The sequence below is a fragment of the Vulpes lagopus genome, chromosome 12, assembly GCF_018345385.1.
Source record: "Vulpes lagopus strain Blue_001 chromosome 12, ASM1834538v1, whole genome shotgun sequence".
NCBI lineage: Eukaryota > Metazoa > Chordata > Mammalia > Carnivora > Canidae > Vulpes > Vulpes lagopus.
In genome coordinates this window covers 14357414-14368720 of record NC_054835.1, presented here as the reverse complement: position 1 = coordinate 14368720, position 11307 = coordinate 14357414, and the positions used below count along the sequence as shown (strand labels likewise).

The 11307-nt window shown below is 39.3% G+C and overlaps 1 pseudogene; it reads right to left on the bottom strand.

The window, feature by feature from the left end:
- Positions 1–4227: 4227 nt before the first annotated feature.
- Positions 4228–5171, bottom strand: LOC121472608 (annotated as a pseudogene).
- Positions 5172–11307: the final 6136 nt, after the last annotated feature.

Sequence of the window (11307 nt, the reverse complement as noted above, 5' to 3'; positions counted from 1 at the left end):
AATGGCACTGAAGCATTATCCCAATTCCTTTTCCCCATTCTGTCCTCTTTTTCAAAGAACTATTTTCCTGAATTTGAAAATATTAATTCATTTAAAAAACAGTATGCCCATGACACAGTATCATAAGTAGGATTTTAAATGAAAAGTAATATATTTTTCTTTTCTTTTTTAAAAATATTTTATTTATTCATGAGAGACACAGAGAGAGAGAGAGATGCAGAGACACAGGCAGAGGGAGAAACAGGCTCCATGCAGGGAGCCCGATGTGGGACTCGATCCCAGGTCTCTAGGATCAGGCCCCGGGCTGAAGGCGGCACTAAATTGCTGAGCCACCTGGGTTGCCCAGGAAAGTAATATATTTTTCAAAACAAAAAATCAGTGAGAAGAATGGCATTGTTTTACATTTTTTTTTCAGTTTTTCATATCTGGCTTAGTAGAAGATAGCTCATATTTGCTTCTGCATTTATGTTATCTTGTTTGAAGTATATGAAGAATACCCAGCAGCCTTATACAAACATGTAACTGGAAAGGGAGGAGTATTTTAATAGTCTTTTCAGTTAATTGTGGATATTATTCTTTGGTACTATATAAAACTTGATAAATGATAGTTTCTTAAAAATCAGTGGCAATGTGGAATCTGATACCATATTAGTGAACTTTTTGTCTTCTATGACGTTAAAATCCATTGAGTTTTAAAAAATTATATATGCATTATTGGTTTCAGAGATAGAGGTCAGTGATTCATCAGTCTTTTTTCATATTTATTTACTGGGTTTTTCTTTCCACAATTTTTATTATTTATTTATTTATTTATTTATTTATTTATTTATTTATTTTTATAAATTTATTTTTTATTGGTGTTCAATTTGCCAATACATAGAATAACACCCAGTGCTCATCCCATCAAGTGCCCCCCTCAGTGCCCATCACCCAGTCACCCCCACCCCCTGCTCACCTCCCCTAGTTCATTTCCCAGAGTTAGGAGTCTTTCATGTTCTGTCTCCCTTTCTGATATTTCCCATTCATTTTTTCTCCTTTCCCCTTTATTCCCTTTCACTATTTTTTATATCCCCAAATGAATGAGACCATATAATGTTTGTCCTTCTCCGATTGACTTATTTCACTCAGCATTATACCCTCCAGTTCCATCCACGTCGAAGCAAATGGTGGGTATTTGTCATCAGTCTTATATAACACCCAGTGCTCATCACATCATGTGCCTCTTATTGTTCATCACCCAGTTACCTCAATCCATGACCCCCCATAACCCATTGATTTTATCTTGCATTTTGAATTGATCTTTTACCCCAGTGTGACTTTGTCACATAATGTGTTGGTTATTTGAAAAATATTAACTCCCTAAGGTATCTGAGTTATGTATATCTAACAAACATTCAGGTACTTCATTATATGTTGTTGACACATTCTTATTCTGTCTGTGTATTTGTCTATCTGTATCTATCTCTCTATCATCTATCTATCAATCATCTATCTACCTCATCGTTGGCCTCATCATAAAAGTCTTAACATATTGGGAAGCTGCGGAGCTTACTACGACAGATAAAATTTTCCAAAATTCATATATTTGCTTGAAATTTCAAATATTATTATTGATAGTGTACACCATCAATTATTTTTCTTACAGGGAGAGGCTTATTTCACTTGTTTTTGAGACAATATATGCCAAATACCCAAGTCTGAATACCATTTATTCTTTCAGTTTATTCTGTCAAATAAAAATGGTGTTCCCAGAGATGGCTTGTTCAGATCAAACTCAAACAATCACACAATTACTTCCTCTCAAGACAACCATTGTACTTTGGGACACAGAAGTACTTCATTGTGTACTTCTCATTTCATTAAACAGAATATTAAGAAGATAAATACTCAAGGCTTGAGGTTTAATAAAATGATTTTAATACCTATCAGGAGAGATATTCTTTTGTCTAGAGTTTTATCTTTTTTTTTTAAAGATTTTATTCATTTATTTATGAGAGACACACAGAGAGAGGCAGAGACATAGACAGAGGGAGAAGCAGGCTCCATGCAGGAAGCCTGATACAAGACTATCCCGGGACTCCAGGATTACACCCTGAGCCAAAGGCAGATGCTCACCGCTGAGCCACCCAGGCATTCCTGTCTAGAATTTTATCTGATGCTTTTTCTGCATCTGTTTTGGTGGCCATATTTTTTCACTCTGTTAACATAGTAACATTTATGTATTTAAAAAATATCAGATGATCTTTACATACCTGTGATAAATCCAAATCAGTCATTATCATTATTATTATTATTTTAAAAATGCTGTTGGATTCAACTTAATAGTATTTTTAGAATACCTGTATCTATATTCACAAATGTGATTAACCCCTGCAGTTTTTCTTGCATTTTTTTCTGGCTTTGGTATCAGGTGATACTGATTTCATAGAATGAGTTGGGAAGTTTTATTATTATTTTTTCCATTTTCTGGGGGAATATGTAAAAACACTGGCTAAGTCAGGAATTGCTAAAACTTGCCTAATGAAACCACTGGGATTTGATATTTTCTTTGTGGGGATATCTTTAAACACAGCTTCAATTCTGTTAGAGGACTTTCTGTTTTTCTATTTACTTTGAGTCAGCTCTGCAAGTCATATTTTTTCAGGGATTCATTTTGTCCAAATGTTCCAAATTTTTGGCATAGAGATATCAACAATACTCTTAACCATTCTAATCTCAGTTTTATCTTTAGTTTTATCCCTCTTTTTTCAATGTAGTGTTTGTGTTTTATCTTTTTCCCTCAACTAATCTCCTACAAGTTTGTCCATTTTATTCTTTTAAAAGAACCAAACTTTAAAAAAAAATATTTATTTGTTCATGAGAGACACAGAGTCAAAGGGGCAGCGACACAAGCAGAGGGAGAAGCAGGCTCCATGCAGGAAGCCCAGTGTGAGACTTGATCCTGGAACTCCGGGATCATACTCTGAGCCAAAGGCAGAAGCTCAACCACTAAGCCACCCAGCCATCCCAAGAACCAAACTTTTTTGATCATCTGTTGTATTTTGTTTTATTGATTTCTACTCTTCGTTTGTATCCTTTTTATGTTCCCTGTATTCATTCTGTTGTTCATTTATTTCAGAATCCTAAGAGGACACTTAGCTCAATAAACATGAAACTCTCTTTTTCCAATATAATCACTTAAAACAGTATTTTTCCCCTCAAAACTTCATGTTTGCCATGTCCTTTTTTTTAAAATAAATTATTTATTTATTTATGATATGCCCAGAGAGAGAGAGAGAGAGGCAGAGACACAGGCAGAGGGAGAAGCAGGCTCCATGCAGGGAGCCCGATGTGGGATTCGATCCCGGGTCTCCAGGATCGCGCCCTCGGCCAAAGGCAGGCGCCAAACCGTTGCGCCACCCACGGATCCCCTGTTTGCCATGTCCTAAAAGTTTTGACATGCATGTCTCTATACAGTGCTAAATATTTTCAAATTTTCATTTTGATTTCATTTCTAATCTTAAATATTTTTTTTTTTTAAATTTTTATTTATTTATGATAGTCACAGAGAGAGAGAGAGAGAGAGGCAGAGACACAGGCAGAGGGAGAAGCAGGCTCCATGCACCGGGAGCCCGACGTGGGATTCGATCCCGGGTCTCCAGGATCGCGCCCTGGGCCAAAGGCAGGCGCCAAACCGCTGCGCCACCCAGGGATCCCTCATTTCTAATCTTAAATTAGCGAGCATTTTGCCTCCCAATCTCCACAATTTGGGATTCTCTATTTGCCTTTTTGTCATTAACATCCAAATTAACTAAATTATGATCAGATTCTATTCCTTGATATTTCTTGAGGCTTTGTGTGTGTGTGTGTCCTAGTACCTAATAATTGCCACAAATGTTCCATATATGCCTAAGAAAAATATTCTATTTCTAATCCCTGCATGTAAATGTCATATAAGTCCAGATCAAGCACATCAACCATGCTGTTCAGGTTCTTCCATATTTTCACCATTCTTCTGTCCACTTGAGCCACCAATTGTCAAGAAAGACCTGCCAAGATTTCCTTTCATGATGATGAGCCTATAAGTTTTTTCCTGTATTTATATCATATTTAAATAATATATTTAGAGATTTTTTTGAGGAACACACTTAAAATTGCTTTACCTTACTGACTTAAGTGGAGATGAGGCAAATGCAGGATTATGTGGTGTGAAGTTATACAGTCTCTACTTCAATTCCCCGAATTACCTCATGTCAACCTCCGGAAAGCTTTCCCTAGGAACAGTCTTCCCAGAGGCCCATGCATGTCCTTGTTCCTCAGGCTGTAGATGAAAAGGTTCATCATGAGGGTCACCACAGCATACATCACTGTGGCTACTGAGTCCTTCATGGAGTAGGTTTGGAGAGGCTGCAGATTTACCATACAAAGTGTCCCATAGAAGAGGGAGACTACAGCCAAATGGGAGGCACAGGTGGAGAAAGCTTTGTACTTGCTAGAGGCTGAGGGTATTCGGAGGATGGCTCTGACAATCCAGACATAGGACATGATCATGATTCCTAGGGGGGTGAAGAAGATGAAGCAGCCTGTGGTAATCTGCACTGTGTGAATGGTCTGGGTGTTGGAACATGCAAGCCTCAGCAGGATATACATCTAACAGAAGATGTAGTGGATCTTCCGGGATCCACAGAATGTCACCTTGGTCATGAAGAGCATGAGGAAAAGGCCACAGAGGGCAGAAAGTGCCCAGCACAAGGCGAGGAGCAAAATACAGAGTCCAGGGCTCTTGGCTGTGGTGTAGTGGAGGGGGCGGCAGATGGCTACATAGCGGTCATATGCCATTGTGGCCAAGATGAAGTTGTCCAGGGTCACCAAGGAGACCAGGAAGTAGAGCTGTGTCAGACATCTCCTGCATAGGAGATGGCTTGGTTCTGAGACTGGAGGCTCACTAATGTCTTGGGTATTGTATTGGTGACAAAGAAGAGGTCTGTGAAGGAGAGGTTGGCTAAGAATAAATACATGGGAGTGTGTAGGTGGGAGTCAGAGCCAATGGCCAGAATGATGAGCACATTTCCCACCACTGTGACCAGGTACATGGACAAGAGCATCCAGAACAAGATCTGCTGCTCTTTAGGACTCTCTGAGATCCCCAGGAGTGGGAACTCCGTGGCCTCACTCTGGTTGCTTCCATGCATTTCCCCAATTGCCTGCAAGATTAGTACCAACATTTACTAATTGAGTATTGAGTAAGGACATTCAGATAAGTAAAATCAACTATTTTCTTAGCATTAACAATATCTTAGACTAAATTTTATAATTTTAAAAATGTGAACAAATTGGGACGCCTGGGTGGCTCAGTGGCTGAGCCTCTGCCTTTGGCCCAGGGCATGATCCTGGGGTCCTGGGATCAAGTCCCACATTGGGCTCCTTGCATGGAGCCTGTTTCTCCCTCTGCCTGTGTCTCTGCCTCTCTCTGTGTGTGTCTTTCATGAATAAATTTTAAAAATCTATAAAAAATTAAAATGTGAACAATGAAGTAATAACAAAGAAAAGCATAACATGAAAAATCTTTAGGCAACGTAGTCTTCCCAGGAACTTTTAATCTGACATACTCAATATTATAGAAGTAATGTCTATGTCTTACTTTAAACCCTATCAGTTTACAATATTCTTGAAATACTTAAAGATTAGCTTGTCATGGTTTTGATATTGCATAGATTTAAATGATATTTAAAATAGGCATAAGCATTATAGGAAATAGATATTATACAATTGGACAGAGGAGGGAGATAAGGACAAATATTGTAAGTGAAAAAAATTATCATTATTTGTTAATAGAATGATCTATCTGGGAAACCTAAGACAATCAATTAAAATGCCATTTGAAGTAAAAAGAGATTTAAGTAAAGTGGCTAATCACACAATGAATAGACACAAAGCTAGTGGTACTCTCATAAGTATACACTGCAGTGATTAAGATTATGTAGTCAGACACTAGAATTCAGTGTGGGTGCTGCCTCTTACTAGCTGTGAAACCTCAGGCCATTTAGCTGAGCTCTTTAAGATTCCATTTCTTTATTTGAAAAATGGTTCAGGAGTGAAGAAAATTAAATAGTAAACCACTTAACACAGAGTTTGCATGCAGTGAGCACTCAACAAATATTGCTTATTATTAATGTATACAGTAATCAGAAATAATAAGGCTAAAATCTAATGTGAAACTTATAAATAAATTGATCTATGTATTAATATGTTAATAAAAATCAGGCATGAAAATATCATTTTCAATGGGGAAACACTGGGAGCCTTTCCCCTAAGATCAGGAACACGACAAGGATGTCCACTCTCACCACTGCTATTGAACAATGTACTAGAAGTCCTCGCCTCAGCAATCAGGCAACAAAAAAGAAATAAAAGGCATCCAAATTGGTAAAGAAGAAGTCAAACTCTCCCTCTTTGCAGATGACATGATACTGTACATAGAAAACCCAAAAGACTCCACCCTAAGATTGCTAGAACTCATACAGCAATTCGGCACTGTGGCAGGATACAAAATCAATGCCCAGAAATCAGTGGCATTTCTATACACTAACAATGAAACTGAAGAAAGAGAAATTAAGGAGTCAATCCCATTTACAGTTGCACCCAAAAGCATAAGATACCTGGGAATAAACCTAACCAAAGAGGTAAAGGATCTATACCCTAAAAACTACAGAACACTTTGAAAGAAATTGGGGAAGACACATATGGAAAAATATTCCATGCTCATGGATTGGAAGAATTAGTATTGTGAAATGTCAATGCTACCCACGGCAATTTACACATTCAATGCAGTCCCTATCAAAATAACATGGACTTTCTTCAGAGAGTTGGAACAAATAATCTTAAGATTTGTGTGGAATCAGAAAAGACCCTGAATAGCCAGAGGAATATTGAAAAAGAAAACCAGAGCCAGGGGCATCACAATGCCAGATTTCAAGTTGTACTACAAACCTGTGATCATCAAGACAGTGTGGTACTGGCACAAAAACAGACACATAGATCAATGGAACAGAATAGAGAACCCAGAAATGGGCCCTCAACTCTATGTTCAACTAATATACGACAAAGCAGGAAAGACTATATCCACTGGAAAAAAACACAGTTTCTTCAATAAATGGTGTTGGGAAAATTGGACAGCCACACGCAGAAGAATGAAACTAGCCCATTCTCTTACACCATACACAAAAATAAACTCAAAATGGATGAAATATCTAAATGTGAGACAAGAATCCATCAAAATCCTAGAGGAGAACACAGGCAACACCCTTTTTTGAACTTGGCCACAGCAACTTCTTGCTAGATACATCTATGAAGGCAAGGGAAACAAAAGCAAAAATGAACTATTCTTACCTCATCAAGATAAGAAGCTTTTGCACAGCAAAAGAAACAGTCAACAAAACTAAAAGACAACCTACAGAATGGGAGAAGATATTTGCAAATGACATATCAGATAAAGGGCTAGTTTCCAAGATCTACAAAGAACTTATTAAACTCAACACCAAAGAAACAAACAATCCAATCATGAAATGGGCAAAACATGAACAGAAATCTCACAGAGGAAGACATGGACATGGCCAACATGCACATGAGAAAATGCTCTGCATCACTTGCCATCAGGGAAATACAAATCCAAACCACAATGAGATACCACCTCACACCAGTGAGAATGGGGAAAATTAACAAGACAGGAAACAACAAATGTTGGAGAGGATGTGGAGAAAGGAGAACCCTCTTGCACTGTTGGTGGGAATGTGAACTGGTGCAGCCACTCTAGAAAACTGTGTGGAGGTTCCTCAGAGAGTTAAAAATAGAACTGCCCTACAATTCAGTAATTGCACTGCTGGGGATTTACCCGAAAGATACAGATGCAGTGAAACGCTGGGACACCTGCACCCCGATGTGTATAGCAGCAATGTCCACAATAGCCAAACTGTGGAAGGAGCCTCGGTGTCCATCGAAAGATGAATGGATACAGAAGATGTGGTCTATGTGTACAATGGAATATTACTCAGCCATTAGAAACAACAAATACCCACCATTTGCTTCGATGTGGATGGAACTGGAGGGTATTATGCTGAGTGAGATAAGTCAATTGGGAAAGGACAAACATTATATGGTCTCATTCATTTGGGGAATATAAAAAATAGTGAAAGGGCAAGGAGAGAAAATGAGTGAAAATATCAGCGAGGATGACAGAACACAAGAGATTCCTAACTTTGGGAAGCGAACAAGGGATAGTGGAAGGGAGGTGGGTGGGTGGGGATGACTGGGTGACAGGCACTGAGGGGGGCACTTGGCAGGATGAGCAATGGGTATTATGCTACATATTGGCGAATTGAACTCCAATAAAAAAAATCAGGCATGATCTTCGAATTCTCCAGGGAGGCATATTTAAAAATTTGATAAATCAATAGATAAACCAGATTCCAAATGGAAAACTGAAATATTACAGAGGTAAAAATTCTATTATCAACCTATTGAAAGTTTTTAAGAAACAAAAGCTAAATGAAAATCATGCTTATTTTTAGATGAAATTTATTTATTTTTATTTTTTTATATTACCCAGGGATTTTATTTATTTTTTTTATTAGAGTTCAATTTGCCAGCATATAGCATTACACCCAGTGCTCATCCCGCCTAGTGAAATTTAGATTAGCTTTTGTAAGACAACATGTTGAGTACTTTATATAGATCTTATATTTATTCCACAAATAACACTATTAGTTTCTATTTCTCCATTTTATAGATGAGATAACCAAGATGTAAAAGGTTAATGAGTTTCCCAATGTTGTTCAACCAGTAACTTGTGGAGGTGGGATTTGATTACCCCTTTCTACTCCATGCCTTAACTGCTCCCCCAGACATTATATAAGAGTAAATGATGTCTACTTCACTATGGGTTTAGAGAGGAGCTCAAATGCTGGAGGAGGAAGCACTTTTCCAAACTTAAATCCATATGTCAATGGATGAGCTGTTATGGGCATTACAAAGGGAGTCTTATTCTTTAACATTTTCCCAAGCTTATGATTATCTCTTAATCCCCCTAAAGTAGGAAACCCTACTTTTGTCAGGAGAAAGAGACATCAGGGGCCTAGTTGCTCCTCCATTCTGCCTACCACACAGACAGGAGGAGTCTCAGGCCACCTGTGTCTGCAGGGAATGATCCAGGATGCTCTAGGGAAGACTCATCTGAGCCTGGCCCTTTGGTGCTGTCTATATGGTTGACAGAGAGAGAGAGGAGAGAGGAAAGAGGAGAGAGGAGAGAGAGAGAGAGAAGAGAGAAGGAGGATTATGGACTTCCCATACAAGGGATATGGATTGGTCAGGTCAGGAGCTAGAAAATAAAAGAGAGACATGGATATCCAGGCTGTCTCCCAAAAGACTTGAGTGTTGTGTCAATGAAGAGAGGTGGCAGGGGAGGTGATTCCCCAACACAGAAGGCATTTGAATGGGCTGCATGATGTAGTGGACTAAGTGGTCATTTCAGAGCTGATGCAAGCAATTAGTGGAGTAGGTGAAGTTATGATCTCTTTGAACTCTAAGATTCCAAAAAATAGAGTAATTAGGTGGTAGTTCTTTGGCACTTGAGTGAAAATGGCAGTAATTCTTAGTAGAAGCTCTAGAGACTTTTTGTATATATAGCTTCCCACATTTGCTATTTTGTTACTGTATAATTCACCTATGGTTCAACACCATGAATGAGATAATTTATTCTCCTGGTACTTAAGGAAAGGTTTTAACTGAAGAGATCCGTCCAAGGTCATGGAGTGATTTTGTGGCAAGGATGAGGCTTTGACCAGGAGTTCCAAGCCAAGTGTTTGCCTTGGTAGCCTAGATCTGGGAGGAGGTAGAAAACCTGGAAACAAGAAGTTAGCAAGGCGGGCGGGTGATGCTGCTTGCTTCTTAGGAAAGCAGAGTTTCAGAGAATGAGAACTGATGGACTCGTTCTAGAGACCACACCAAGACCTCTCCCATCTCTAAATGGCCTAAGAATGGAAAAGAACACCACTGTGACTGAGTGGTCCCAACCCTGAGCACACCAGCTACCACCTCAGTTTCTACCATGGAGACAGAGGTCTTCCACCTCCTTGGACCTCATCAGAAACTATTTCCTTCCACAACTTGTTGCCTGGATTCAGGGCCCCTGAGGGAACTGGTAAGGGGAACAAAGGAGGCATGGAAGAGGGCTACACAAAGTCAGAGGACATGAAGAGGGAATGACATCTTTGTTTTGTAGCCCTCAAGGCAAGTCTATCAGAATCACCTGTGATACTTTAAAACAAAAGCTGATTTTCTCGCTCCCTTCTCGGAAATACTGATTCTGTTTTGAGAACCAAGTCCTTCTTAGCAGTCACCTGGTGATTCCCATTGTGCAGAAAATGCTGCTCCGAGCTGTAAGACTCAGTGGGTTCTGAACACTTGTGTAGTCAGACTGCCTTAGAGACACAAACCCCTCTGCAGTGAGGAGAGGAGTGGAGGGGTGGTATGGAAAAGTATTCCATCCCTGATGCTGGAAAACTGTCCTTTGGTACCTCCTGTGTTGCTCCCTAGCTGCAGGACCTGGAGGAAGACGTGCAACCTCCCTGAGCTTCCTCATCCCACTCATGAAACCTTTCATGCAGGGTTGAGAATCGCGTATGACAGAACATATGAAAGCACTTTGAAAACTGTAGAGTGCTAAAAAATCACAGATATTTCTAATTACCTTCAGCTGTTAAGGAACTAGATTATATGAAGACTATCAAAATTTGTATGTTTGAGAGAGAAAAGGTAAAGAAAAGATAAGAAAGGAGGAAAAGGAGAGAGATGTGAGCCTGTGATGTGCAGACCTTACCCATTGTACTACTGTGCTGCTCTCAGTTTCTTCCTAGATAAGATGAAGATCCAACCAGAATATAAAAGATCCTAGGACATTGCTTTCTGAATAGAACTTGATGATTTGTATTTTTGGCTAAAGGTGAGAGGCACAGGAATTGGCTTCTGGATAAGCAGTCCATGCAGAAGAGGGGACAGAATGGCAGCTATGGATGCCCTGAAGAGGATGGAGGATCTGAGAACTGAGAATTCGTCCTAAGCTCAAAAAAGAAGGGACTGAACTGGAGCCACATCAGAGCTACTTATCAGTTTTGGAGTGACACTGGGGAGGCAATCCCAAGACAGCTTGTTGAGATGAACCTGGATAATTGCTCCAATATTAATATCTATATGCAAAGGTCTTGGGAAATAAGTCTTGTTTACAAAGAATAAACAAATACCACCTTGGGCAGCAATCCTAAAACATCCCCTTAG